Below are 26,705 nucleotides of genomic sequence, written 5' to 3' on the forward strand. Positions count from 1 at the left end.
CTTTGAGTAGGGACGTTACCAGGCGCCTGCGTATTGCCCTTTTTACTAGGTGCGTTCTGCCGGATGCCGGTGCCATCTTGTAATGGAGTTTGTGAGGACAGCTCCTCACATATGTGAGGACAGCTCCTCGGACAGCTCCTCACATCTCTGTGAGGACAGCTCCTCGGACAGCTCCTCACACATCATAGCCATCCTACTGCATAAAACTCCTTCTGCATAAAACTCTCTCTTTCTCTCTGTGTGAGTGTGTGTGTGAGTGTGTGTGTGTGTGTGTGTGTGTGTGTGTGTGTGTGTGTTCAACTGAGGAGGCACTGGCAAATAAATGTTTGCCCATCCTCTGTAAGCCAGTCCATCCCAATACTGCCTTTCCTTTTCCTTAGTTTGTTTGGTTTATTCCAAGTTAATTGTATCTGTTTCTTTAATTTCCTCTTCATTTCTTTAGTTGAGTCAGGGGTCTTTGCACATAAGCCCTGGAAATCAGTACCTGGATCAGGTCTGCAGCCTGCTCACAGGGTTCTACCCACCTCCACCTCTCAAGTGATGCAATAAAAGACATGCAGCACCACACCTGGTTTCTTTTCACTGTACATTTACTTTAGTTCCAATGTTCATTCAGGTCTGAGAGAGGAGGGAGGGAAGGAGGGAAGAGAGACAGAGAGTAACAGAGAAACAGTGACAGAGAGGGAGAATTGTAGGTTATTGTTCCATCTCTTCAATCACTGTCTGTTGTTCGCCATCTTGGCAACCACCGCAACCCTTCCTTGGGTAAGATCAAGCATAATGGCAGCAACCATATAATTCCTGCTTAGTCGCACTGAACACTCCAGTCATCACTACCTGTGGAGAATTGTAAGGGGGCTCCTCTGATCTAGAGAATAGTACCCTTGAATGGAATGAGAAGCACAACAAGCATTATTTGTTTTGAAACATAAGACGTGGAAAGAACTACATGTGTGGATTTACAGACAGAAAGACAGAGAGACAGACAGACAGACAGAGAGACAGGATGGACAGGACAGAACAGGACAGGACAGGACAGGACAGGAGAAAAAAACAAGAACACAAACAAAAACTCAAAATGGAAGTCCGGTTCCAAATAGTCTCTGTCTGCACTGTCGCTCTAGTGTTGGTGGTCCAGCTTATAAAAGCTTATACATGGGTGGGTGCAGGAAATGCTGCTGGGTGTTCAGTTCAGGTCCAAGATTATTGCGGGTAACTAGACAACAAAGAAAGCAGTTAGACTGACTTCTACAGTGTTTGGTTTCTGAGTGTGTTATCACACAGAAGAACCTAACAGAATATGTAATGAATTCTTGCAGCAACAGCAGAAACAACCAATGAGAAAGTGTCCTTATAATATTAGCAACTGCAACAAAATGGCAGACTAGCCAGCTAACAGTTCCCTAGCCATTAACTCATCTGACAGAGGCCTTCTTCACATTGCATCTAGATAGGCCTTCCTATCTTCCTTTCCAGTGCTGAGACCAAAGTGAGATCAAAGTCATGCATCACCATGGGTGGCTTCCTTTTCATTTTTTTCTTTCATCCTAGGAAGTATGTGTGTGTTTGTGTGTGTGTGTGTGTGTGTGTGAGAGAGAGAGAGAGAGAGAGAGAGAGAGAGAGAGAGAGACGAAAGAGAGAGAGAGGGAGAGGGAGGAGGAGAGGGAGAGGGAGGGAGGGAGGGAGAGAGAGAGCTTTAAAATCAGCACTCAAGACTTTTTTCTTTCTATTCCTATCCCAATCCCCCCAAACTGGCAGTAAAGCCACCAGGACCAGAGACAGAGGAAGATGAAATCTCTAGTATGAAAAACTAGAGGAGGGAGATAAACAGATCTCTCTCTCTCTCTCTCTCTCTCTCTCTCTCTCCCTCATAAAATGTTAAAGTGTTCCCTTTGTGCTGTGTGGATTCTACTTTATTTAGCAAGTTTCACATCATACTAGCTCCAAAGAGGAGTCAACAGTCTCTTGGCATGCAGGCAGTTGTTGCCTGCTTTAAATAATTTTTGGTGTGTTTGTTTGTTTGTTTGTTTGTTTCAAAACCCAGGGCCTGCCTTTGTTCAACAGATCCAAACCCAGTTCTCCGAGGGGAAAATAGAGTCAAGTCCAAAGTCACCGGCATTTAAGTCATCTGCCATTGACAGTCATACGAGATGGGAATATCGTGCTTTCTCCAATGGAGATTCACCTGGGTGTGCATCAACCACATATAAGGACAGGCCTGGGGTACAACGGGGTGGTGGATGGGGAGGAAGGATTTGTAAAGAGCTTTGCAGTGGGAAACTATGATCAGAATGTTGCACAGAAAACAAAATTTGTACTTTAAAAAACAAAAAACAAACAAACAAACAAACAAACAAAAAGTTCCCGATATCTATCCAAAAAGGAAAGGAAAAAAAAAAAAACCGACAGCAGAACTTTACTAACTGCAAATGTTCCCTCTCCCTGTATCCAACCACTCCACTCCCAGATAGGTAGATGATAGTTTGCACTTCTGTCCCAGTTGGGCTATCGAGGTTAAGAAAAGAGGAACCACCTCTGTGGTTATGTGATACACACACGAAATAAAATAAAAGGAGTGGACAGACGTGCCTGGCATTTTAAGATGCTCAATTTCTTTGCCAGCTTCATTTTGTTTCATTCTTTTAAAAGTTTATTTATTTATTTTCATTTATATGAGTACACTAAAGCCCTTTTCATATACACACGGCAGTAGAGTACATGGGATATCCCTATGCAGAGGGTCGTGAGCCAATATATGGTTTCTGGTATGGAACTCAGGACCTCTGGAAGAGCAGAGCGGTGAGTGCTCTTAACCTCGGAGCCATCTCTCCAGCCCTTCACAAGCTTTATTTAACTAAACATTAAACATGAATCAGAAACGCCAAATCCTGTAAATATGGTCCAGATTCAGCCTTACTTAGAAATCCAGAGCTGGCAGGGCGAGGCTGGGAGTGAGCAAAGGGAGTCTTCCTCTTGAGGGTGTGCTATCAATTCCATTACCATTTCCAAACACCTGGTGTGAGTCTAACTGAGGTTTTCTTCAGTCATTTGCCATGAGCCAGAGCACTGAAAGGACAGCGAGGGATCAGACATTCACACTGAAATCATCACTCACTGATTTCAGGCAGAAAACTTGCCCCCCCTAAAGAGGCACCGCCTGGCTCAGCGCTGAAGCAAAGTGTGCTAGGGCAGCAGCAGTATTTCCCGGACAGTCCTTCAGGGACATGCACATTCTCCAGCCCCACCCCACCCCACCCCCTCTCAGCTAGCTCCTGTCCACCCCTACCCCTTCCCCCACACACAGGGAGGAGGCCTTGTGTGTGTGGAGGGGGGAGATGGAAGTATCTCTTGAGAGAGAGTTCGGGTCTCCCAAACAAATAAATAACTAGAATCTTCATTTATTTACTTTATTTCATCGAGCATACCGTGGCAGAGGGAAAAGGAACAGGGAAACTAGGCCAACTGGTAGAGCTCCTTTCATTTTGTTTCAAAAAGGAAAAGCCAAAGAAAGAACACTCCCTGGTTTTTGTGAAAGGAACATAATGGGAAAAGTTGAAACATCGGCTCGCCACTTATTACTTTGGCTTTTAATAAAAGGGCCAACAGATCTACCTCCTATTTGGTAAAAAAGAGAATAAAAAACCACAAAAACGTTCTGTCAGCCAACTTCCCTTTAAACCTCTGTTAAACAGGAAGACTGTTTTTTTAAACATCATTTTAAATATTTAAATATGTATTTGTGTGTGTGTGTGTGTCTGTCTGTCTGTCTGTCTGTCTGTCAGTGTCTTCTGTATGGAGAGGATGTGCTGTAACACTCGGGACGGGGTGGTGTGGGGCCAACGGGTGATGCCGCACCGCCCCCCCCCACCCCCAGTCACCTTCCCCATAGAGCCTTCCCAGCGGTCCCGTAGCTGGTTTCCGCGCACCACCACAGTGGAAGGGCGCCTGGCTGCGGCCAATCGCTGAACAGGGGGGAGGGACGGTCACCCACCAACCCCACCCCCGGCCGCACCTGCGCCCCCGCGCCCGCCGCCTGAGCGCCTGCCAAACCCCCCGTTGGGAGGAAGGGGGACAGCGACGGCGGGACGCTTGGCGGGGGGAGAAAAACGCGCGGGTGGAGGGGTCGGGAGGAACCGGGAGTGGGAAAGATCCGCCGGGATCACCCGCACAGCCAAACGCGTGCCTCTGGGTTGAATACTCTGGGCGGACTGTGCTGACCACAGCCGTTTACCTCTTAACGGTTTCACGCCCTCTTGAACTCTCTCTTCAAAGTTCTTCTCAACTTTTCCTTACTGTACTTGTTGGCTATCGGTCTCCTGCCGGTATTTAGCCTTAAATGGAGTTTACCACCCACTTTGGGCTGCATTCCCAAGCAACCCGACTCCGGGAAGATCCGGGCCCGGCGCGCCTGGGCTCGCTACCGGCCTCACACCGTCCAAGGGCTGGGCCTCGATCAGAAGGACTTGGGCCCCCCCACGAGCGGCGCCGGGGAGTGGGTCTTCCGTACGCCACATTTCACGCGCCACGGCACGCGGCGGAGATTCGGCGCTGTGCTTTTCCCTGTTCACTCGCCATTACTGAGGGAATCCTGGTTAGTTTCTTTTCCTCTGCCGACTAATATCCTTAAATTCAGCGGGTCGCCACATCTGATCTGAGGTCGTGGTCGAGAGGGGAAGGAGGAAAGGAGGGCACGCGCGGCCGCGGGTGGACGGACGGAGAGGAGAGCGAGAGGGCGCCGGGGTCCCAGGCTGGGTCCTCCGATCTCTCTACACCGGCCAGCTCCCACATCCCGGGGACAAGTCGCGTCAGCGCACGAACGCCACAGCGTCACGCCAGCTGGCGCCCGAGCAGACAGCCCCCACAAGAGGGAGGGGGGAGGAGAGGTACCTGAGACGGGCCCCGGCGGGTGCAGTATCCCCTCACTCCCAGACCAACCCTCGCAGGTTGCTCTCCCTGCGTGCACTGGCGGGAGCGTTGTGGCGCCGGATGCACCGACCCAGTGGGCGGGGCCCGCCTCCCACCAGACCAGAGGCAAGATTACCGACCCGGGCGACACGGCCCCACTCGCGCCCAGGCACTCGACCGGCCCACTCCGATGTGTCCCCACGGTGGGGAGAGCAGGCGAGGACGGGAGCAGGAGCGGCGGAGCGAGCAGGAATGAGCCACGAGAAGGGTGGCCGGCCCGCGGCACCAGTGGATGGGGAGATCGAGGCCCACGCAGACCCACCGGGCGTGGATGACCACCGGACGCCACCCACGTCTGAACTTCGGGAGACGGAGGGCCGAGGGGAGAGGCCCTGCGAGCAGAGTCCCAGCCGCGCAACGCCCCGCCTCCACCACCACCACCACCACACCCCCCCCCCCCCCCCCCCCCGTGCACACGATATGAGATCACGGAGCCGGTCCAGAAAGAGGCAGAATGACCTCGGTTCGCCAAGGGCCTTGGCTGGCCAGCGGGCAATGGAGGCACCGGCCGCGGAGGTAGCAGTGGTGGAGGCGAAGGCGGGCGCACGGAGGCAAGGACATAGGCAGACGAGCGAAGGAGAGAGAGAGAGAATGGAGGAGGTCCCTCGACGGACCAGACCTGACACCCTCCCCGCACCGCTCTGAAACGACCCAACCCCAGTCTTTCCCGAAATGCTCACTTGGCCGGCTGGCCGTGGCACACGCCACGAATGCGACCGGGACCCGGGGACGCGCCTCCTGGTGAGAGGAGGGACTCACACAGGCCCGAGAAAAGACCAGATACCCCCTCGGCCTTTTCCGTTAATGATCCTTCCACCTGTTCACCTACAGAAACCTTGTTATGACTTTACTTCCTCTAGATAGTCAAGTTCGACCTTTTTCTCAGCCCTCCGACAGGGCTATGGGCCAATCGGTAGTAGCGAAGGGTGGTGTGTACAAAGGGCAGGGACTTAATCAACGCAAGCTTATGACCGGCACTTACTGGGAATTCCTCGTTCATGGGGAATAATTGCAATCCCCGATCTCCATCACGAATGAGGTTCAATGGGTTACCCGCACCTGCCTTTGTAGGGTAGGCACATGCTGAGCCAGTCAGTGTGGCGCTTGTGCAGCCCCGGACATCTAAGGGCATCACAGACCTGTTATTGCTCCATCTTGGGTGGCTGAACGCCACTTGTCCCTCTAAGAAGTTGGGGACGCCGACCGCTCAGGGGGTCGCGTAACTAGTTAGCATGCCAGAGTCTAGTTCGTTATCAGAATTAACCAGACATATCGCTCCACCATCTAAGAATGGACATGCACCACCACCCACGGAATCGAGAAAGAGCTATCAATCTGTCAATCCTGTCTGTGTCCGGGCTGGGTGAGGTTTCCCATGTTAAGTCAAATTAAGCTGCAGGCTCCACTCCTGGTGGTGCCCTTACATCAATTCCGTTAAGTTTCAGCTTTGAAACCATACTCCCCCAGAACCCAAAGACTATGGTTTCCCAGAAGATGCTTGACTATCATGGGAATAACGCTGCCGCATCGCCAGTCAGCATCTGTTTAGTTATGTACCCCCATTTGTTTTTCTTTTTCTTCCTCTATTTCTCTTTCTTTTTCTTTCATTGGGAGAGGGGATTTTTTTTTTAATTCACATTTTAAATATTATCCCCTTTCCTGATTTGCCATCTAGAAAACGGCTATTATTTCCCGTCATGCCTCCTGTTCTGAGGGCAGTTCCTCACTCACCCACTCACTCCTTCCAACCTGCCCATTCTGACAGTTCCCTACACTGGGGCATCAAGCCTTGACAGGACCAAGGGCATTTGCTCCCATTGGTGCCTGAAAAGGATATCCTCTGCTTCATATGCAGATGGAGCCATAGGCTCATCCTTGTGTATTCTTGGGATGGTTGTTTAGTCCATGGAAGATCGAGGGCAGGGGGTTGGTTGGTTGATATTGTTCTTCTTATGGGGTGGCAAACCCCTTCAACTACTTCAGTTCTTTCTCTAACTCCTCTTTTTGGAACCTTGTTCTCAGCTCAATGGTTGATTGCAAGCATTCTCCCTTCTTCCCTCCGTCTCTTCTTCCCTCCCTCCCCACACCGCTCTATGTTTGTATGTTTGTGTGTTTGTGTGTCTCTGTGTATGTGTGTGTGTGTCTGTCTGTCTGTCTGTCTGTGTGTCTGTCTGTATGTCTTTCTAACTGAATGTCACTTTTCTTTTCTTAGATAAAGTGATGAGATAAGAGTCTTACCCAAGCTATGCAAATACGTCCTTTAGGATGAGGCCAGAGTATTTTTTCCCTCTGTTCTACTATTTATAGACCTAATACTAGGAGCTTATAGCCTCCATGTAATCCAACCTTCCAAGCTGACTGATTCAATATGGTTTCTCTTGGCATCTTCATGAGTTGTTCTACTTGGACTCACATTAACTTGGACAATGTGTTACAATCTTCTAGATCCTTCTAATTCTCCAGCTTTTTCTGTTCTCCCCAGTGAATAGTTTGTTCTCTCAGAACCTGAATCTGTAAAATCATGTCCAGAAAACTTCCGTAAACACATGCCACACACCACAACTTCTCTTTCTTGCTCTACTTCTCTCTGTCTTTCTTTTGTCTATTTTTGTCTCTCTTTCTCTACTCTTGTGTATTCTCTTATTCCTAAGCTGTTCTCATGTGAATTGGGCATATTTTATCTGTGATACATTCTGTCACTTTTTTCTTTGAATTACTACTTTACCTGGCCCTCAATTATATGACACTTTCAAACATGGCTACTTCTTTATTTAAACTAACCTTACAATGTACAATCATTTTGCTAATATTTATCTACCAAGTTCTTACCTGGACCTATTGGTTGTAAAGAATTAACCTTTCAGGATGCCTATATTTATGGCAGAATCTTTCTGACCCTTCATATATGATGTCCTGTGTCTCAAAGATGAGGGTATTAGAATAAAATTATTCTACACGTTTTCTAGAACGTTGAAAGATCCAACGTAAGTCTTATTTTATGATCCCATTAGCAGCCATCAGTCCAAAACACAAAATCACTAAAACAAATCCTAGTTGCATCAGGTAGGGTGGGAAGATATCCCAGTGATTAAGCAGGCAGGAAATGTTAGAGAGACATGGGAAGAAGATTGTTTATTGGTCTATATTTATGACTTGCTCAGCCTGTGTTTTTATAAAAGCCAGAACAGTAAACCCAGGAGTGGGACAAGCTACAATGAGCTGGGCCCTCCAACAAAATTATTGATCAAGAAAGTGCCCACAGGCTTTTTCATTGGACAATCTTATGAAGAGTTTTTTCTCAGTTAAGATTTCTTCTTCCAAGTTATCTCTAGTTTTATATCACGTTGATAAAAAACCTTCCTATATAGTTTGTAGGTGAGAGTTTGTGGGTGTATATCTCTAAGCTTGTGTATTGAAGTGATATCATTAAAAATTTTACAAAAGAATGGCTAATAATAACCTGTGTGTGTGTGTGTTTCTTTAATCCCGCAGGCTTTCGCCCGATTCTCGGTACCGTGTCGGTGCGGGCATTGGGCACAGACAGGGTATTTCAGTGAAATTATGTGTGTATATGTGTTTCTGCATGCCCACAGATATTATATGTATCATAATAGGGTATTAAAGAGGACAATGACTTAATCTAAAGAAATGCTTTATATTATAGCACACACCAGCAAGAAAACTTTCCTTTTTTGGAATGGGGTAGCAATTGGGCTTGCAACAATAAATTATGAAATATGCTAGGAAGAGTGAAATAGCTCAGTAGGTAAAGATATTTGTTGCCAAGACAGTTAACCTTGGTTTGGTCCTCGGGACATACACAATTGAAGTAGGAAATGAATGCCATAAATTGTACTCCGTCATCCACATGTGTGCAAATACTCAACTAAATGAATCAGAAAATTAGAATTCTATAAATATAGGACTTAAAATATATGCATAAATTAAAGTAAGGAAATAGATTGACATGAGATATGGTAAGAGTTCTGTAAAGCTGATACATACCCAGACTTAGAGAAAGTATCCCTATACATATGTGTGTTCCGTTTCTCCCATTTCTGAAGCAAGAAAAAAATTACATACATGGAATTTCTGCCTAGTATTACAGAGCAACAGAACATAATATTGAGAATTAAAAGAAGAATATATATATAGTTCATATGAAGGCAACTTGGCCTTGCAGAGATAAGCTAAACAACTCCTGGATATTATAAGTTCAGACTCATGAACATGTATTACTCAGATTGATGAATCAAAAACCTTAAATATGGGGCATGTAGATTCCAGAGACTTTTCCACAGTGGAATTGTGTAACCAGGGTGACCAGACAATAGCACTTGTATTTGTATCACTTAGATTCATAGGGACCTTTCCTTGCATGGTGGAGGAATAGGCATCTACACTGAAATGTACTATATGTAACTAGAGAAATAAAACAAAATGTTCTCCTTTATAACCAAATCAGGAATACTACTAGGAGATTCCAGGTTTCTTAGTCACATCGTGAAATAGAATCAAATGACCTTGTTCCAATATGATATTCTTCATTCTTTCTGAGATATGAGGTAGAGGATGAAAGAAAATACCCCCAACAACCTGGGTTTAGGGTAATATATTAGTTAAAAATGTGAAGTGTATGAGTCCAAGGGGATCTGACATCCATCAGGAGTCATGGAATACTTCCACTGGACTCTCCACAGTGGTTGCATGTGTAGGATTTAGTTGCTGAATCAGCACTCATTTTTCAAATGTAGAAGACATCAAAATATAGACAAGAGGGATCATCCTCATATTCATTTACCAAGCACCCCCACAAGTTTTCTATTGTCTTACTTGGTAAGGATAAATTTAAAAGAGTAAAACAATATTATTATACTCAAGGAAAAAGCTTATGTCAAAGAAACAAAACAACAATTAAAGGCAAAAGTCTATGTTTTTCAATAGAGTGACTGTAAGGAAAAGAAGTACACTTTAAGCAGCAATTGTTATCTTCTTCAAATTTATGGAGCATGGATGTTATAAAATGAATGATAAGATAGAATAACAATGTAGGGTGAGAAGCTAATTGAGAGAGGAGAAGAAATTAAAATCAAAACAGCTCAGACCATCAAAGAAGCCTGTGGTAAAACCAAATCTGCAGCAACACAATTGTAAGCAATACCCATTATGGAAAAGTAAAAGACAATTCAAAAGGCACATTAATGTATATGATGGACACTTGTGTCAACTTGGATTTAGATGCCTCTAAATCTGGAGCGGTTTGTCTCCTATTGAGAAGGCAAATGTTGTTCCCCTTCAGAAATTTGAAGTAGATTGAGTATTTTACCCTCTTTGTCCTAGTTAAAAAAAAAATAAGGCCAGAAAATAATTTAAATTGTAAACGTGTGTATGTGGGGGTGTGTGTCTTTATTAAATTATGTGTGAGTATTTGCATGTATAGGGTTGCCTGTGGAGGCTAGAAAAGGAAGAGTATTGGGTCCCTGAAACTGAAATTACCAGTGATTATGAGTCATCTTGTTCCTTGAATCTAACATGGGTCTTCTTCAATAGTAGTACATGTTCTTAACTTCTTCGTCATCTCTCCAGTCTCCTGTAAAAATAAGTTAAAAAAATGATTTCTGTTGCCTAAAGACAAGGAAGCTGAATGAATACAATGATTCTGAGGTTATTTTTAAAGATGAAATTCATTATGATAGACAATGGGCATAATATATCTAAAACTAAAAAAACATAAAGTGCAAACAATAAGGAACAGTGTGCTGTATGAGAGATGTTGTAGGGTAAAAAATGACATGAAACTTTCTAAAGAGGCTTGAGTCTGCTTATAAGGTCGCAGTACTTTGTGTGTACATGTTTGTGTGGGGGTACATGTGTCTGCAGGTGCATGTCCACAGGTGTGAATAAGGAGGTCAAAGGTCAATACTGGGTATCATTCTCAGTCACTCTCTACTGTATTGATTTTGTGACATGGTCTCAAGCTGACCATGGAATTACCAATATAACTAGACTGGGGCTCTGTAAATCCACAGGGTTTCTTTCTTCTCCATTTCACAGGCACCAGGATGATTAGCTTGGAACCCAGTCCCATGACTTTTTACATGTTCTCTGGAGACTGCACTCAGATCCTCATGCATGTATCAGAAATAATTTAGCAGAGGTGCTACCTCTCTCTGGCAGTGGCCGTGTAGCTGCTGCAAGGAATAGCATATGAGTGCTTCAGTGACAGGATTCTACTGTGGCAAGTTCATTTAAACCACTTCTCAGTTGACAAGGGAAATTTGGTGGCCTTTCTATTTAATACCAAGTTTGCATACCCTACAAGCTCTCCATTCCTTCATTGTACTGCATATAGTCATTATCAAAATTGTATCACTTCATCAGTCATGGACAAGTCCATCTGGAGTCACACAGGCTAAGTCACTGTGGATGATTCTACATTTTTCTCAAAACTCTTTCAAGGGATAAAATGTTCTTCACCTCTTTTTGTATCTATCAATCCTCCAGATGTTACCATACATCCTGGGAATTTGAGACTTACAATCATATCTTTAGAGAAGTACCCAGTCACACTGAGCAAGTCTGTGTCAGTTGTGGACAGAGGTAGGTCCTGCTTACATAACTGTTTTTAAGAAGCTATATCTGATCAGTAGAGACATGGAAAATGCAGAGATTATGTTGGATTGATAGAGACTTGAAAATGGATCTTAGAATGATTACATCTTACAAAGATCTATATATTAGAAAGATGTTTAGAAGATCTGCTTTGTAAATTGAACTTGTCTGTCTGCAATTAAAAGGGAATTATGAAATGTTTGAATTACCCTAGATGCATAGAACATATGAAACTCAAGACGGATGACCAAATGTGAATGCTTCACTCCTTCTTTAAAAGGGGGAACAAGAATACCCCTGGCAGGGAATAGAGACGCAAAGATTAAAACAGAGACAGAAGGAACACCCATTCAGAGTCTGCCCCACATGTGCCCCATACATATACAGCCACCCAATTAGACAAGATGGATGAAGCAAAGAAGTGCAGGCCAACAGGAGCTGGATGCAGATCTCTCCTGAGAGACACAGCCAGAATACAGCAAATACAGAGGCGAATGCCAGCAGCAAATCACTGAACTGAGAATAGGACCACCGTTGAAGGAATCAGAGAAAGAACTGGAAGAGCTTGAAGGGGCTAGAGACCCCTTATGAACAACAATGCCAAGCAACTAGAGCTTCCAGGGACTAAGCCACTACCTAAAGACTATACATGGACTGACCCTGGACTCTGACCTCATATGTAGCAATGAATATCCTAGTAAGATCACCAGTGGAAGGGGAAGCCCTTGTTCCTGCTAAGACTGAACCCCAAGTGAATGTGATTGTTGGGGGGAGGGCAGCAAGGGGAGAGGGTGGGGAGGGGAACACCCATACAGAAGAGGAGGGGGAGGGATTAGGGGGATGTTTGCCCGGAAACCGGGAAAGGGAATAACATTCGAAATGTAAATAAGAAATACTCAAGTTAATAAAAAAAAAAAGGGAATTATGATAGGAGATAATGACTAGAGATAGTTTACCAACAAATGTTTAATTCGGCCTCTCACCATGCATAACTATGTAACCATGTTTGCTACCAGACCGCTAAGTCTTCCTGTTTACAGGACAAGCCTGGCCAGACATCTCTTTTTGTCTTGCTGAAATTGTGCTTTTTAATGCAAAATAAGTTTAGGTGGTGACTGATCCAAGGAATGGGAGGAGGAAGGGGAACTATTGGGGGATTTGAGTAAAGACAGAGCTTTTGAAATGTGGATATTATGATTTCTTTTAATAATGTAAGCAATGATATCACTGCTTGGGTAAGCACAATTGTCATTGTATAAATATAGAAGGCTCAAGTTATTTGTGGCCACTTGCCTGAAAATCAAAAGGTGGTCAATGTCTTCACTTTTGTTAACTCCCCTTCTCCATTTCAGGACCTAAACATTATAGCTAGAACTGGCATTGGCATCTTCTTGGTTCCTAAATTTTAATTTTTTAAAAATGTTTATTAGATATATTTCTTTACTTACATTTCAATCATTATTCCCCTTCCCAATTTCCTGTATAAAAGCCCCCATTCCATACCATCCCCCTCCTCATACAGGTATTCCCCCAATACATCCACTTTATCCCCCCCCCCATTCCCCTGCACTGGGAGTTCAACCTTGGCAACACAAGGGGCTTCCCCTTCCCCTGGTGCCCCAACAAGTCTATACTCTGCTATGTATGCGGTTGGAGCCCTGGATTATTCCATGTATAGTCTTTCAGTACTGGTTTAGGCCCTGGAAGCTCTGTTTGGTTGACATTGTTGTTTTGATGGGGTTGTATGCTCCTTCAACTGTTTCAATATTTCGTCTAATTCCCTCCAAGGGTCTTGTTCTCAGATCAGTGGTTTGCTGCTAGCGTTGACTTCTGTATTGGACATCCTCTGTATGTGTCTCTCAGGAGAGATCTATATCCAGCTCCTTTCAAGATGCATTTTATAACTTCATCAATCTTATCTAGTATACATATATATATATACACATATACCTATACATATACATATATACATATACATATATGTACACACACACACATATATATATGTATGTATATATATATATATATATATATATATATATATATATATGTATATATATATATATATATATCCCCTTTTAAGAAGGAGTGGAAGCATCTGAATTTTGGTCATCCTTCTTCTTGAGCATCCTGTGGTCTGTGGATTGCATCTTGGGTAATTCGAGCTTTTTGGATAATATCCACTTATCAATGAGTGCATACCAAGTGTGTTTTCCTGTGATTGAGTAACCTCACTCAGGATGATATTTTCTAGTTCTTTCCATTTGCCTATGAATTTCATGAAGTCATTGTTTTCGATAGCTGAGGAGTACTCCACTGTGTAGATGTACCACTTTTTTGAATCCATTCCTCTGTTGAAGGGCATATGGGTTCATTCCAGCTTCTGGCTGTTATAAATAAGGCTGATATGAACATAGTGGAGCATGTGTGTTTGTTGTATGTTGGAGCATCTTTTGGGTATATGCCCAAGAGAGGTATACCTGGGTTCTCAGGTAGTGCAATCTCCAATTTTCTGAGGAAACTCCAGACTGATTTCCAAAGTGGTTGTACCAGTTTGCAATCCCACCAACAATGGAAGACTGTTCCTCTTTCTCCACATCCTCCCCAGCATCTGCTGTCAACTGAGTTTTTTATTTTAGCTTCTCTGAATGGTGTGAGGTAAAATTTCAGGGTTGTTTTGATTTCCATTTCCCTGATTGTCCCACGCGTGACTTCCCGCCGACAAGAAGCACGCGGACATTCAGAAATCCTTGCTATATGCAAAACTTTATTTCTAATCTTATGGAGAAGCCCCGGCCACACCAACATGGTGCGCTTATAAACCCCCTAGTTTCGCACATCCACACCTGATTGGTTGCTTTACCCATGATCTCATTAGGCACGCCCCGGAGTGGGCAAAGACCTGGCACGAAGGCACTCTTGTACATGCGCAGAGTTAACTTCCTGAAAGGGGTCCGGTTGGCGCGGCGAAGGCTGGTGCCATCTAGCAATGGCGGAGTCTATCCTGGCCTTCCATGTGGGGCGCAGTGGAAGTCAGCGCCATCTAGTGATGGTGAATGTTATTGCGGCCCTCTACACCTGATGACTAAGGATGTTGAACATTTCTTTAGCTTTTTTTTGGCCATTCGATAATCTTCAGCTGAGAATGATTTGTTTAGCTCTGTACCCCATTTTTTTTTTCGGAGCTTGGGACCGAACCCAGGGCCTTGCACTTCCTAGGCAAGCGCTCTACCACTGAGCTAAATCCCCATCCCCTCTGTACCCCATTTTTAATAGGGTTATTTCACTCTCTCGAGTCTAACTTCTTGAGTTCTTTGTATGTTTTAGATATTAGCCCTGTATCAGATGTAGGATTGGTAAAGATCTTTTCCCAATCTGTTGGTTGCCATTTCATCCTATTGACAGTGTCTTTTGCTTTACAAAAGCTTTGCAGCTTTATGAGGTCCCATTTGTCGATTCTTGATATTAGAGCATGAGCCATTGGCATTTTGTTCAGGAAATTTTGCCCAGTGCTCATGTGTTCGAGACACTTCTTCATTTTTTCTTCTCTTAGTGTGGGTGTATCTGGTTTGATGTGGAGGGCCTTGATCCACTTGGACATAAGCTTTGTACATGGTAATAAGAATGGATCAATTTGCATTCTTCTACAGGCTGACCTCCAATTGTACCAACACCATTTGTTGAAAATGTTATCTTTCTGCCATTGGATGGTTTTAGCTCCTTTGTCAAAGATCAAGTGACTATAGGTGTGTGGGTTTATTTCTGGGACTTCAATTCTATTCCACTGATCTATCTGTCTGTCTCTGTACCAATCCCATACAGTTTTTATGACGATTCCTCGGTAATACTGCTTGAAGTCAGGGATGGTGATTCTCACAGAAGTTCTTTTAATGTTGAGTATAGTTTTCGCTATCCTGGGTTTTGCAAATTGCTCTTTTTATCTCTATAATGTATTGAGTAGGGATATTGATGGAGATTGTATTGAATCTATAGATTGCTTTTGACAAAATGACCATCTTTACTATATTAATCCTGCCAATCCATGAGACCTTTCCATCTTCTCAGTTCTTCCTCAATTTTTTTCTTAAGAGACTTGAAGTTCTTGTCATGCAGATCTTTCGTTTGCTTGGTTAAAGTCACACCAAGATATTTTATATTACTTGGGAATATTGTGAAGGGTGTCATTTCCTTAATTTTTCTCTCAGCCTGTTTATCCTTTGAGTAGAAGAAGGCTACTGAATTGTTTGAGTTAATTGTATACCCCGGCACTTTGCTGAAGTTGTCTATCAGGTTAAGTAGTTCTCTGGTGGAACTTTTGGGGTCACTTAACTATACTATCATATCATCTGCAAATAGTGATAATTTGATTTCTTCCTTTCAAATTTGTATCCCTTTGACCTCTTTTCACTGTCTGATTGCTCTGGCTATGACTTTGAGTATTAGACTGAATAAGTAGGGAGAGAGTGGGCAGTCTTTTTAGTTCCTGATTTTAGTTAGGTTGCTTCAATTTTCTCTCCATTTAGTTTGATGTTAGCTACTGGTTTGCTGTATATTGCTTTTACTATGTACAGATATGGGCCTTGAAATTCTGATTTTTCCAGGACTTTTATCATGAAGGGGTGTTGAACTTTGTCAAATGCTTTTTCAGCATCTAATTAAATGACCACGTCATTCCTATCTTTGGGTTAGTTTATATAGTGGATTACATTGATGGATTTCCGTATATTAAACAATCCCTGCATCCCTGGAATGAAGCCTACTTGATTATGATAGATGATCATTTTGATGTGTTCTTGGATTCCGTTTGTAAGACATTTATGAGTATTTTTGCATCAATAATCATAAGGGAAATTGGTCTGAACTTCTTTTTCTTTGTTGGGTCTTTGTGTGGTTTCAGTATAAGATTAATTGTATAATCTTATTATACAATTATTAATTCACAGAAGGAATTTAGGTGTGTTCCATCTGTTTCAATTCTGTAGAATAGTTTGAACATTATTAGTATGAGGTCTTCTGTGAAGGTCTGGTAGAATTCAGACCCGAATCCATCTGGACCTGGGCTCTTTTTGGTTGGCAGACTCTTTTTTTTTTTTTTTTTTTTTTTTTTTCTGGAGCTGTGGACCGAACCCGGGACCTTGAGCTTGCTAGGCAAGTGCTCTACCACTGAGCTAAATCCCCAACCTCTATTTCTTTAGGAGTTATGGGGGTGTTTAGATGGTTTATTTATTCCTGATTTAGCTTTGGTACCTGGTATCTGTCTAGAAAACTGTCCATTTTCTCCAGATTTTCCACTTTGGTTGAATATAGGCTTTTGTAGTAGGATCTAATTTTTTTTCTTTAATTTCTCCAGATGCTGTTGTTATGCCTCCCTATTCATTTCTGATTTTGTTAATTTGGATACACTCTCTGTGACCTCTGGTTAGTCTAAGGGTTTATCTATCATGTTGATTTTCTCAAAGAACCGGCTCCTGGTTTTGCTGCTTCTTTGTATACTCATTTTTGTTTGTACTTGGTTAATTTCAGCTCTGATTTTGATTATTTTCTGCCTTCTACTCCTCTTGGGTTTATTTATTTCTTTTTGTTCTAGAGCTTTTAGGTGTGCTGTCAACATTGGCCCTTAGAATTGGGGGTGATTTGGAGGTGGGGTTCTGGGTCTCCTCATGTATTCCATTGTCTTTATAGGTGATATCTTCTGTCCTAAAGTGGTCTTTATCTGGTTGGCTGTTTTAACACCTACCTCTAAGGAGAGATCTCCTTTGTTGGATGGGGGGAGGTGGAGTAAGGGGAGAGGCAGGTGGAAGCTCCTTTGTTTTTTTAATGGAGTCCTGCCCTGGGGGGAGAGGGAGGAGCAGACAGTCTGTTTAGTGTCTCCTTTGAAGCCTTGGGGGTTTTCTGCATCAGCTCAGCCACAGGGCACATCCCCTAGGTGATACAGGATTTAGAAGTTTGACCACACTAACCCCACACTGCCAGAGGGTGGGTGTTGGGCTGTGGAAAGCTGCAAGAACACTGCCGGGTGTGTGTGTGTGTGTGTGTGTGTGTGTGTGTGTGTGTGTGTGTGTGCGTGTGTGTGTGTGTGTGTCTGTGTGTGTCTGTGTGTGTGTGTATGTGTGTGTCTGTGTGTGTATGTGCGTGTGTGTGTGTGTGTGTGTGTGTGTGTGTGTGTGCAGGAACTGAGGAAATTTTTTTAATGTGTTTTTGTGTGTGTCGGTGAACGGTCTGTTACAGAAAAGAGGAGAAACGGTTTGCCCAATGGGAACATTCCCTTGGCCTATTGGCGTTGGGGGATTCCACAGAAGTCCAAAACGTTAAGCCTTCCTGCAGATTAAAGAACGAGCAGGTGCCCTGTGGCTTTAAGTGTCTGCTGCTTTACCAGGTTAAATAGGGAGTCTGCCAAAACCGATTGCAGGCTGTTTTGCAGGCTGTCAGGATTTAGACAGGGGCTAGAGGGACCTTCAGCCAACTCCAGAGAGCCTCTCTGACCAGGAGCCTTCAGTTGCCCCTTCAGCTTAACCTAAGCTTGAGATGGTGCTGACTGAAAACTCAGCAGGAAAAGATAGGTTGCTAGTCTCCAGAGTTGGGGGAGGTGACTCACCTTCCCGCAGTGCAGTTTTGTTGATCATTGTTCAAGCACTACATTGTAGGGCTCTGGTGCCGGAGTGCTCTCCACAGTGATCTCTGACCAGGCTGGCTAGTTGTGTGGGTACAGGTAAAGGGAGAAAGATCTCAGGCAGGGAGGGGTAACATTTTTTGCCACCCCAACTGCCGGTCCTTCTCCTTACCCCCACTGCCTGCCACTTTGGTTACCTGGGCTGTGCTGAACCAGCAGGGGACTGACTAGCCAGTGAGGAGTACAAGGGAGATTCTGGCAGTGATGATTTCTGGAGAGCAGATCTCATCTCCAAGTGGCAGAGTAACAGCTCTCATAACAGAAGCTTATAGACAATGGAATAATTCCTGCACACCTTTCATTGTGCTTAAATAGTTTTGTGAATGGGTCAGTGTCTGACAGAAGGTACTTCCTATTGGTTTGTCCTGAGAGCTTGGGAAGACCTCCTCATATACTTATTTGTAGGTGTGGTCCTGCTTCTACCTCTGATCTGTCTTGAGCCTACATGACCTGTGCTGAAGGGGCTTGCAGCATTGCCCTACATGACTGGTCTGTCTCAAACTTCTGTATAGGGGTCTTTGGGGGGACCTGATATACTGGAAAATTAGGAAGGCACCGGCAGTCCCTTTAAGTGTCCTGGGGATTCAACCTATCTCCAGCAGGAATCAGGGTACCTTTCACTGCCTGCCCCTCTAGTGAATTACATTGATGGGTTTCCATATATTGAACCATCTCTGCATCCTTGGGATGAAATCTACTTCATCATGATGGATTATCATTTTGATGGTTGCTTGGATTTGGTTTGTAAGAATTTTATTGAGTAATTTTGCTTTGATATTTATAAGGGAAATTGCTCTGAAGTTCTCTTTCTTTCTTGTTTTTTTGTGTGGTTTAGGTATAAGCATTGTTGGTATCAAGTGTTGCCTTTAGCAGTAACACCATACATTCCCAGAAGATGTTTTGGCTCAAGTCTCACCTCCACCTGGGCATCTTTACCTCACAGTACAAATAAAAGCAGACTGCCTCCACCCTCACTCTCTTTTCTGTTCTTTCTCTGGCCCCTTCCCCTTGTTTTTAATAAGGGAATTATTAAATCTCACCACATGGAGCCATGTTGGTATTGGTTTGGTGTGCTCTTTCTGGATGGGCACAGACCATATTTAGTAGCAACAAGCATAATTATGGTTTCATAGAAGGAATTGGATAGTGTTCCTTCTTGTTCTATTTTGTGGAATAACTTGCACCATAATGGTATGACATCTTCTTTGAAGGTCTCATAGAATTCTGCACTAAACACATCTGGTCCTGGGCTTTATTTGTTTGGGAGACTTTTAATAACCGCTTCTATTTCTTTAGTAGTTATGGGACTGTTTAGATGCTTTCTGTGATCCTGACTGAACTTTGGTACCTGGCATCTGTCTAGAAAATTATCCATTCAATACAGATTTTCCAGTATTGTTGAATATAAGCTTTTGTAGTAGGATCTGATTATTTTCTGAATTTCCTCAGATTCTCTTGGTATGTCTTACTTTTCATTTCTCATTTGCTAATTTGGATACCCTGTGCCCTCTGGCTAGCCAGGCTAAGTGTTTATTATCTATCTTGTTGATTTTCTCAAAAAACCAGCTCCCACTTTTGTTGATTCTTTGTATATTCCTTTTTTGTTTCTACTTGGTTGATTTCAGCCCTGAGTTTAATAGAATTTCCTGCCTTCTACTCTTCTTGGGTGCATTTGCTTCTTTTAGTTCTAGAGGTTTTAGGTGTTCTGTCAAGGTGCTAATGTATGCTCTCTCTCCAATTTCTTTTGAGCTGTGAGTTTTCCTATTAGCACTGCCTTCATTGTGTTCCATAAGTTTGGGTACATTGTACCTTTATTTTCATTAAATCCAAAAAAGTCTTTAATTTATTTCTTTGTTTCTTCCATGACCAAGTTATCATTGAGTAGAGTTTTATTCGGCTTCCATGTATACGTGAGCTTTCTGTCACTATTGTTGCTATTGAAAACAAGCCTTAATCATGGTTATCTGATTGGATGCATGCAATTATTTCAATCTTATATCTGTTGAGGTCTGTTTTGTGATCAATTATATGGTCAGTTCTGGAGAAGGTACCATGAGGTTGTAAGGAGAAGGTATATTCTTTTCTTTTAGGATGAAATGTTCTATTAATATCTGTTAAGTCCATTTGGTTCATAACTTAGGTAAGTTTCTCTATGTCTCTGTTTAATTTCGCTTTCTATGAGCTGTCCATTGATGAAAGTGGGGTGTTGAAATCTCCCACTGTTATTGTGTGACATGCAATATATGCTTTGAGCTTTAGTAAGGTTTCTTTTATGCATGCAAGTGCCCTTGCATGTGGAGCATAGATATTCAGGACTGAGAGTTCATCTTGTTGGACTTTTCCTTCGATGAATATGAAGTGTCCTTCCTCATCTTTTCTGAAAACTTTTAGTTGAACGTTGATTTTATTCGATATGAGAATGGCTACTCCAGCTTTTTTCTTTGGACCATTTGCTTGGGAAATTATTTTCCAGCAATTTACTCTGAGGTAATGCCTGTCATTGTCACTTATGCAGGTTTCCTGTTTGCAGCAAATGCTGAGTCCTCTTTAAGTATCCACTCTGTTTGTCCATGTCTTTTTATTAGAGAAGTGAGTCCATTGAAATTAAGAGATATTAAAGAATAGGATTGTTGTTTCCTGTTATTTTTTGTTGTTAGAGGTGGAATTATATTTGTGTATTTCTCTTCCTTTGGTTTTGTTGCAAGAAGATTACTTTTGTGCTTTTTCTAGGGTTAGTTTTCCTCCTTGTGTTTGAGTTTATGATCTATTATTCTTTGTAGGACATACATACCTATCTTAAAGAAGTACAGCACAACACAGGTAAGGAATAGAAGCCCTTAAGAAGGAAACACAGAAATCTCCTGAAGAACTACAGGAAAGCACAAACTAACAGGTAAAGGAATTGAACAAAGTCATCCAGGAATTAAAAATGGAAATAGAGACAATAAAGAAAGCACAAAGGGTGACAACCCTGGAGATGGAAAAAGAAGGAAGGAGATCAGGAGTCAGAAACACAAGTATTTCAATCAGAAATCAAGAGACAGAGGAGAGAATCTCATCGGCAGAAGATAACAGAAAACACTGACACAACCATCAAAGATAACATAAAACGCAAAAAGCTCCTAACCCAAAACATTGAGGAAATCCAAGACACAATGAAAAGATCAACCCTAAGGATAGTCGGTATAGGAGAGAGCTAAGATTTCCAAAATAAATGTCCAGTAAATATCTTCAACAAAATTATAGGAAACTTCCCTAAAGAAAAGAAAGGCATGCCCGTAAACATACAAGAAGTTTACAGAACTCCAAATAGATTGACCAGAAAGGAAATCTGTCCCATCACATAATAGTCAAAACACCAAATGCACAAAACAAAGAATGAATATTAAAAGCAGCAAGGGACAATATCAAGTAACATATTAGAGCAGACTTATCAGAATTACACCAGACTTCTCACCAGGGACTATTAAAGCCAGAAGATCCTTGGGCAGACGTCATACAGACCCTAAGAGAACACAAATCCAGGCTACTCTATCCAGCAAAACTGTCGATTAACAAAGATGGAGAAACCAATATACTCCATGACAAAACCAAATATACAAAGAACCTATGCATTTATTATGTGTACCTAACTGTGTGTCAGACAGACATCTATATACACATGTAAATAAGTTACATATTTACTAAATTACTCAAAACATTTTACAATATTCAAGTAGACATATGTACATACATGCCTACATATATACACATATACAAGTGTGGCTGGTATATACCCACGGGTTAGGTGTCTTTTTTGCACATCTGTCTTTATAAATGTGTGTGGTCGGTGTGTGGTCTGTGTGTGTGTGTGTGTGTGTGTGTGTATGTTTGTATGTGTGTGGCATGTGTGTGATGTGTATATATTTATGTGTGAATGCACACTCTTTTGTGTGGAAACACATGTGAAAGTCAGAGGAAAAGTTCATGTGTAGGTTCTCACCCCTTACCTTGTCCTGGGTAACTTCTATTGCTACTACCACTGAGTAGTCAAGGCTACCTTGATCAGAAGCATCCAAGACTTATCTTCTTTTCTCTTTCCACCTTACCATATGACCTGTGGTATCCAGTCAACCATGCCCATGCTTATTTCATATGGATTAGTCTTTGATATGGTGGGTGTTTGCGGCAAGGTCTTTTCCTTAATGAATAAAGATTTCAGGGCACCAGTCACTGGGCATATACTTCCAGGTTAGACTTCCAGGTTGGAGGGAGAAAGAGAGGATGAGAAAAGGGACCTGTGGATTGTTGGATTGTGGGAGAACTTGGGGTAGGTGATAGAATGAACTAGAGCCTCCCACTTAGATTTCTGATCAGTCAGGATCAGCCACTGAAGGATTTCATTTACTATGGCTTACTAATAAGGATGTTAGTAGTTGTACCCAGTGATAGAATTACCTGTTGATTCTAAACTAAGTTTGCGTGGTGTTTGCCTTCACACAGCTTCTCACCTGTTTTCCAGAGATAGGTACAGCCTCACTCCCACCCCCACCCCTCAGACAGCCGATAAATTTGGAAGCTCGAGTCTGAGATTTGTCATGGTAGTGACTTTCTTAGGTGACTTAGCTAATTGGGTGAAGAGATTTCTGGAGCTACAGGCCAGAAAATGTCTATCAAGATGAGGACAGCCAACCAGGGCCAAATGACCCATTGGTGCCATGTGACCTGCTGGTACATGGGGTAATATGGGATGGTGCCCTCTTCGGTATTTCACGCTGCAGGTGTTCAAATTCAGTTTGAACCAAAATGAGTACTTTGGTATTAAAGCCTAAGTTTTAATCAATAACAATATTCCAACACTGACATTATATTTCTTAGCATAAAGCATCCTATGGGATCTGTACGGTTCAGAATGAGTTCTCTGTATTTGATCTTTTCACAAGATTCAACCCAACTCCCAGCTCCTTTGGAGGTCACCAACTATACTATAGGCTGTTCTCCTATGGCACTCAACCTGGACATAAAATGTAAAATGTTATCAGGTTGATTGAACTCCCATGAATTTATTCCTTTCACTTTCCTCTTTGTTCAGTCACTGATGGCTTTTGGTTGTCTTTTTAAGTAGCCATACACATACCACCCTTTACATTGTCTTTTACAGAGAGGCTCTATGGCTCATGTCTGGACAAACCACACCAGGCCAACAGGGCTCCACGTGGAGAGGTTTATTGGAATGGTAGAGACAAAGGCCAAGGGGTGAAGAGAGGTAGGAGAGAAAGAGAGGAGAAAAAGGGAAGAGAGGAGAGACAAGTGGAAGAGGGCAGAAAGGATCTGCCTTTTATGTGAAATGTGGTGTAACTGTAACATGAAATGTATGCTGGATATGGATGACCGTTGCCTTGACAACAGATGCTCAGGTGAACAGATGACATCATTGCTGGAGGCAAAAGCAGTTCCTGATACCAACATTTGGAAATTTAGGTCACCAACTGGGACCCTCCTTTGTACCTGTAGCATCCCTGTCAATAAAACTAGATCTAACCATGCAGGGATGGCACCTTGTGTTTGTACCTTAGCAGCTGCTGAACTCCTTATTCAAGAATAAGAAAACCTAACATTTGGGTTGCCTATAATGGTCTTCTCCTCTTATAACATGTCACAGCTCCTACCTTTCAAAGGTTTACAGAATCTACCTCCCTCCAAGGTTCTTTCTCTTCAGGTAGCACTAATAGAAGACTCCACACTAACCTTTCAATCACACCTGCCTTTCCAATCTTCTTTCTGCACCAAATACTAACCACTCCTTATCTCACCCCTGCACTAAAACCTTAGAGGAATCATTACCTCACCCTTCACACATACAGGAGGGCAATTTGCCTCAGACCATCTATACATGGTATACAGATGGAAGCTCCTTTCTACATGAAGGAGCCATAAGAGCCAGCTACCCCCTAGTGTCAGACACTGAGGCACAGGCCCTTCCTGCTCATACCACCACTCAACAGGCTGAAGTAGTAGTCCTTACCCATGCCTTCCAAATGGCACAGGGACAATCCTTCAACATCTACACAGATTCTAAACATGCTTTCCATATCATCCTGACCCATGCCACTAACTGGAAGGAGCATGGGGTACTTATGACTAAAGGAGGATCAGTAACTAATGCAAACCAAATTAGGGTCTCCAGTGAGTACTATCCACATCCAGAGAAATTTTTTCCAATTTCCCAAACTCTGGATATCGGAAAAATAGGAGAAATAATCAATCACTCCTCCAGGGTCCTTACGTCCTTGACATCCCCCCTCACAAATGGTACTAGCTTGTCATTTAGCCTTTTGATTCAGACCCTGACCTTGGTGTACCAACTCCTTATGGCACCCAACCTGGTCACTATAGAGACTTCTAGCTACGCAGTACCCCCCTGAAACTAATTCACAATTGCCAATTATAGCCTCTCTAGTGATACTGCCCAATAACCTTACCTCAGCTTTTATCAGCTGCCCTGACTCCGATGCTGCCATCGCCCAATACTTTTTTATGTCCCTCTTATTGGTTTGACAGTTTTATGACATTCAGGACATGTTCTGAAGGAAAACTCAGTTCCCTAGACTGCAAGAGAACCACCATCCTTGATACCCCATCTCTGCCGCAGTGCCCTGCCATCCAAAACACGTCAATTCTCTGTGGCACTGGTATATATCATCACCTACCTGCCAGCTGGTCAGAAAGAGTTTGCACACTGGTGTTCCTTCCCTGAGCGAGGAGTAACCTATACCAGAAGTTCTTATCCCAGCTTGCAACCGATTCCAAGGAATGTATGAAACCATGCTCATCATCCAGAAAAAGATTCATTCTTTGGCAGCAGTTGTGCTTCAGAACTGACAGGGATTAGATATCCTGACAACTAAAGAAGGTGGTCTTTGTCTGTTTCACCAGGAAGAATGCTGTTTCTACGTTAACAAATCTGGGGCAGTAAGAAATAAATTCCATCAGCTGCAATCAGACATCCAGAAATGCAGGGAAGAGTATGAGGCCTCCAATTCCTGGGTTTTTCAAAACCCTACATGGAAATACGATACTGCCCTTCTTTTTTTTCTTTTTTTTTATTTAAAACTTATTTATTTTATTTATATGTCAATACACTGTAGCCATCTTCAGACACTTCAGAAGAGAACATCCCATTACAGATGGTTGTGAGCCACCATGTGGTTGCTGGGAATTGAACTCAGGACCTCTGGAAGAGCAGTCCGTGCTCTTAACCTCTGAGCCATCTCTCCAGCTCGATACTGCCCTTCTTAATGCCTCTTCTCCCCATTTTCCTGGAGCTACTATTTCCTCCCTGCCTCATTAATCTTGTTTCCACATTCCTTCAAAGACAAATTCAAAAATTTCTAACCAAAAAGTCAAACAGTTCATTTACACAACTATCAAGTGGGCCCGGATGGTGAAAGTCAGCTACACCCCAAAACTGATAATGCTCCCACACAGCAGGGAGCAATTTAAGAGGTCTAAAGCCCCTATTTCCCTTTTAGCATTCGTTTCTCCTGTTTCCCTTTTTTCTTCTCTCTATGATAAGAAAAAGGGAGGTATGTTATCATCAGAAGTGGTTTACAGCTACCCTCTGAATCCAGCAATGACATCATCCTTAGGTAACAAAGACCTGCTTGCTTCTCCTGCCACGGCAACCGCCACACTCTCAAAGCACATGCCTCACTCACATAAAAAGTACACACATAGGGCTGGGGATTTAGCTCAGTGGTTAGAGCGCTTACCTAGGAAGCGCAAGGCCCTGGGTTCGGTCCCCAGCCCCGAAAAAAAGAACCAAAAAAAAAAAAAAAAAAAAAGTACACACATACACACACACACACACACACACACATTTACACACACACACACACACACACACATGAGTATTTACAAACAGAAAAATAAGATAGAGTACACTCTTCTTTGTATTATTTTATACTATCATGTGTATTTATAGCTATGTTCACATAAAGAAAAACGATTATCAGTAACTAAACATCATTTAAAAGATGGTAAGAAGAAGTAATATGTATCTATATAAGCAATGGAAATGGAGAAAAGTACACAATTACAGTGAGAAATTATCTCTTTTTAAATTGTTTTTAAAGAGTTTTTAAATAACCATACCACTAACTTTCAATTTAAGTCCCCAGGAATTAAATTCCTAAAGCATATTGTACCATAACTGACATGGATAAATCCTACCTCATAGTAACTAGTACTTTTTTAAATAGGCAAAGACATATTTGTATCCATGAAAATACATTGTTTCAGGTAGCACAATTTAAATTTTCAATCTCCTCCTTCCTCTCCAGCCTGTCAACAGCCTTATTTTCAAATGTTTTCCTATTTCCCATCCTTTCCTTTTCACTTCCTCAGTCAGGTTCTTCTAATGAAATTTAAGTCTTATACGCAGTATTCCTGCTTGGCATACTCTTCTGTGAATATGTAA

The 26,705-nt window shown here is 42.8% G+C and overlaps 1 long non-coding RNA gene and 1 pseudogene across 1 annotated transcript; both read right to left on the reverse strand.

The window, feature by feature from the left end:
• Positions 1–2,649: 2,649 nt before the first annotated feature.
• Positions 2,650–4,476, reverse strand: LOC148006388 (uncharacterized). The gene is made up of 2 exons (XR_015684141.1): positions 4,232–4,476; positions 2,650–3,066 (listed from the first exon to the last, which is right to left on the reverse strand). It is a non-coding gene; the product is annotated as an uncharacterized LOC148006388 (long non-coding RNA).
• A 1,291-nt stretch (positions 4,477–5,767) lies between these two features.
• LOC147995334 (18S ribosomal RNA) lies at positions 5,768–6,650 on the reverse strand (annotated as a pseudogene; the record flags this gene model as incomplete).
• Between the last annotated feature and the right edge of the window lie 20,055 nt (positions 6,651–26,705).

The sequence above is a fragment of the Rattus norvegicus genome, chromosome 3, assembly GCF_021556685.1.
Source record: "Rattus norvegicus strain SHRSP/BbbUtx chromosome 3, alternate assembly SHRSP_T2T, whole genome shotgun sequence".
NCBI classification, from domain to species: Eukaryota; Metazoa; Chordata; class Mammalia; order Rodentia; family Muridae; genus Rattus; species Rattus norvegicus.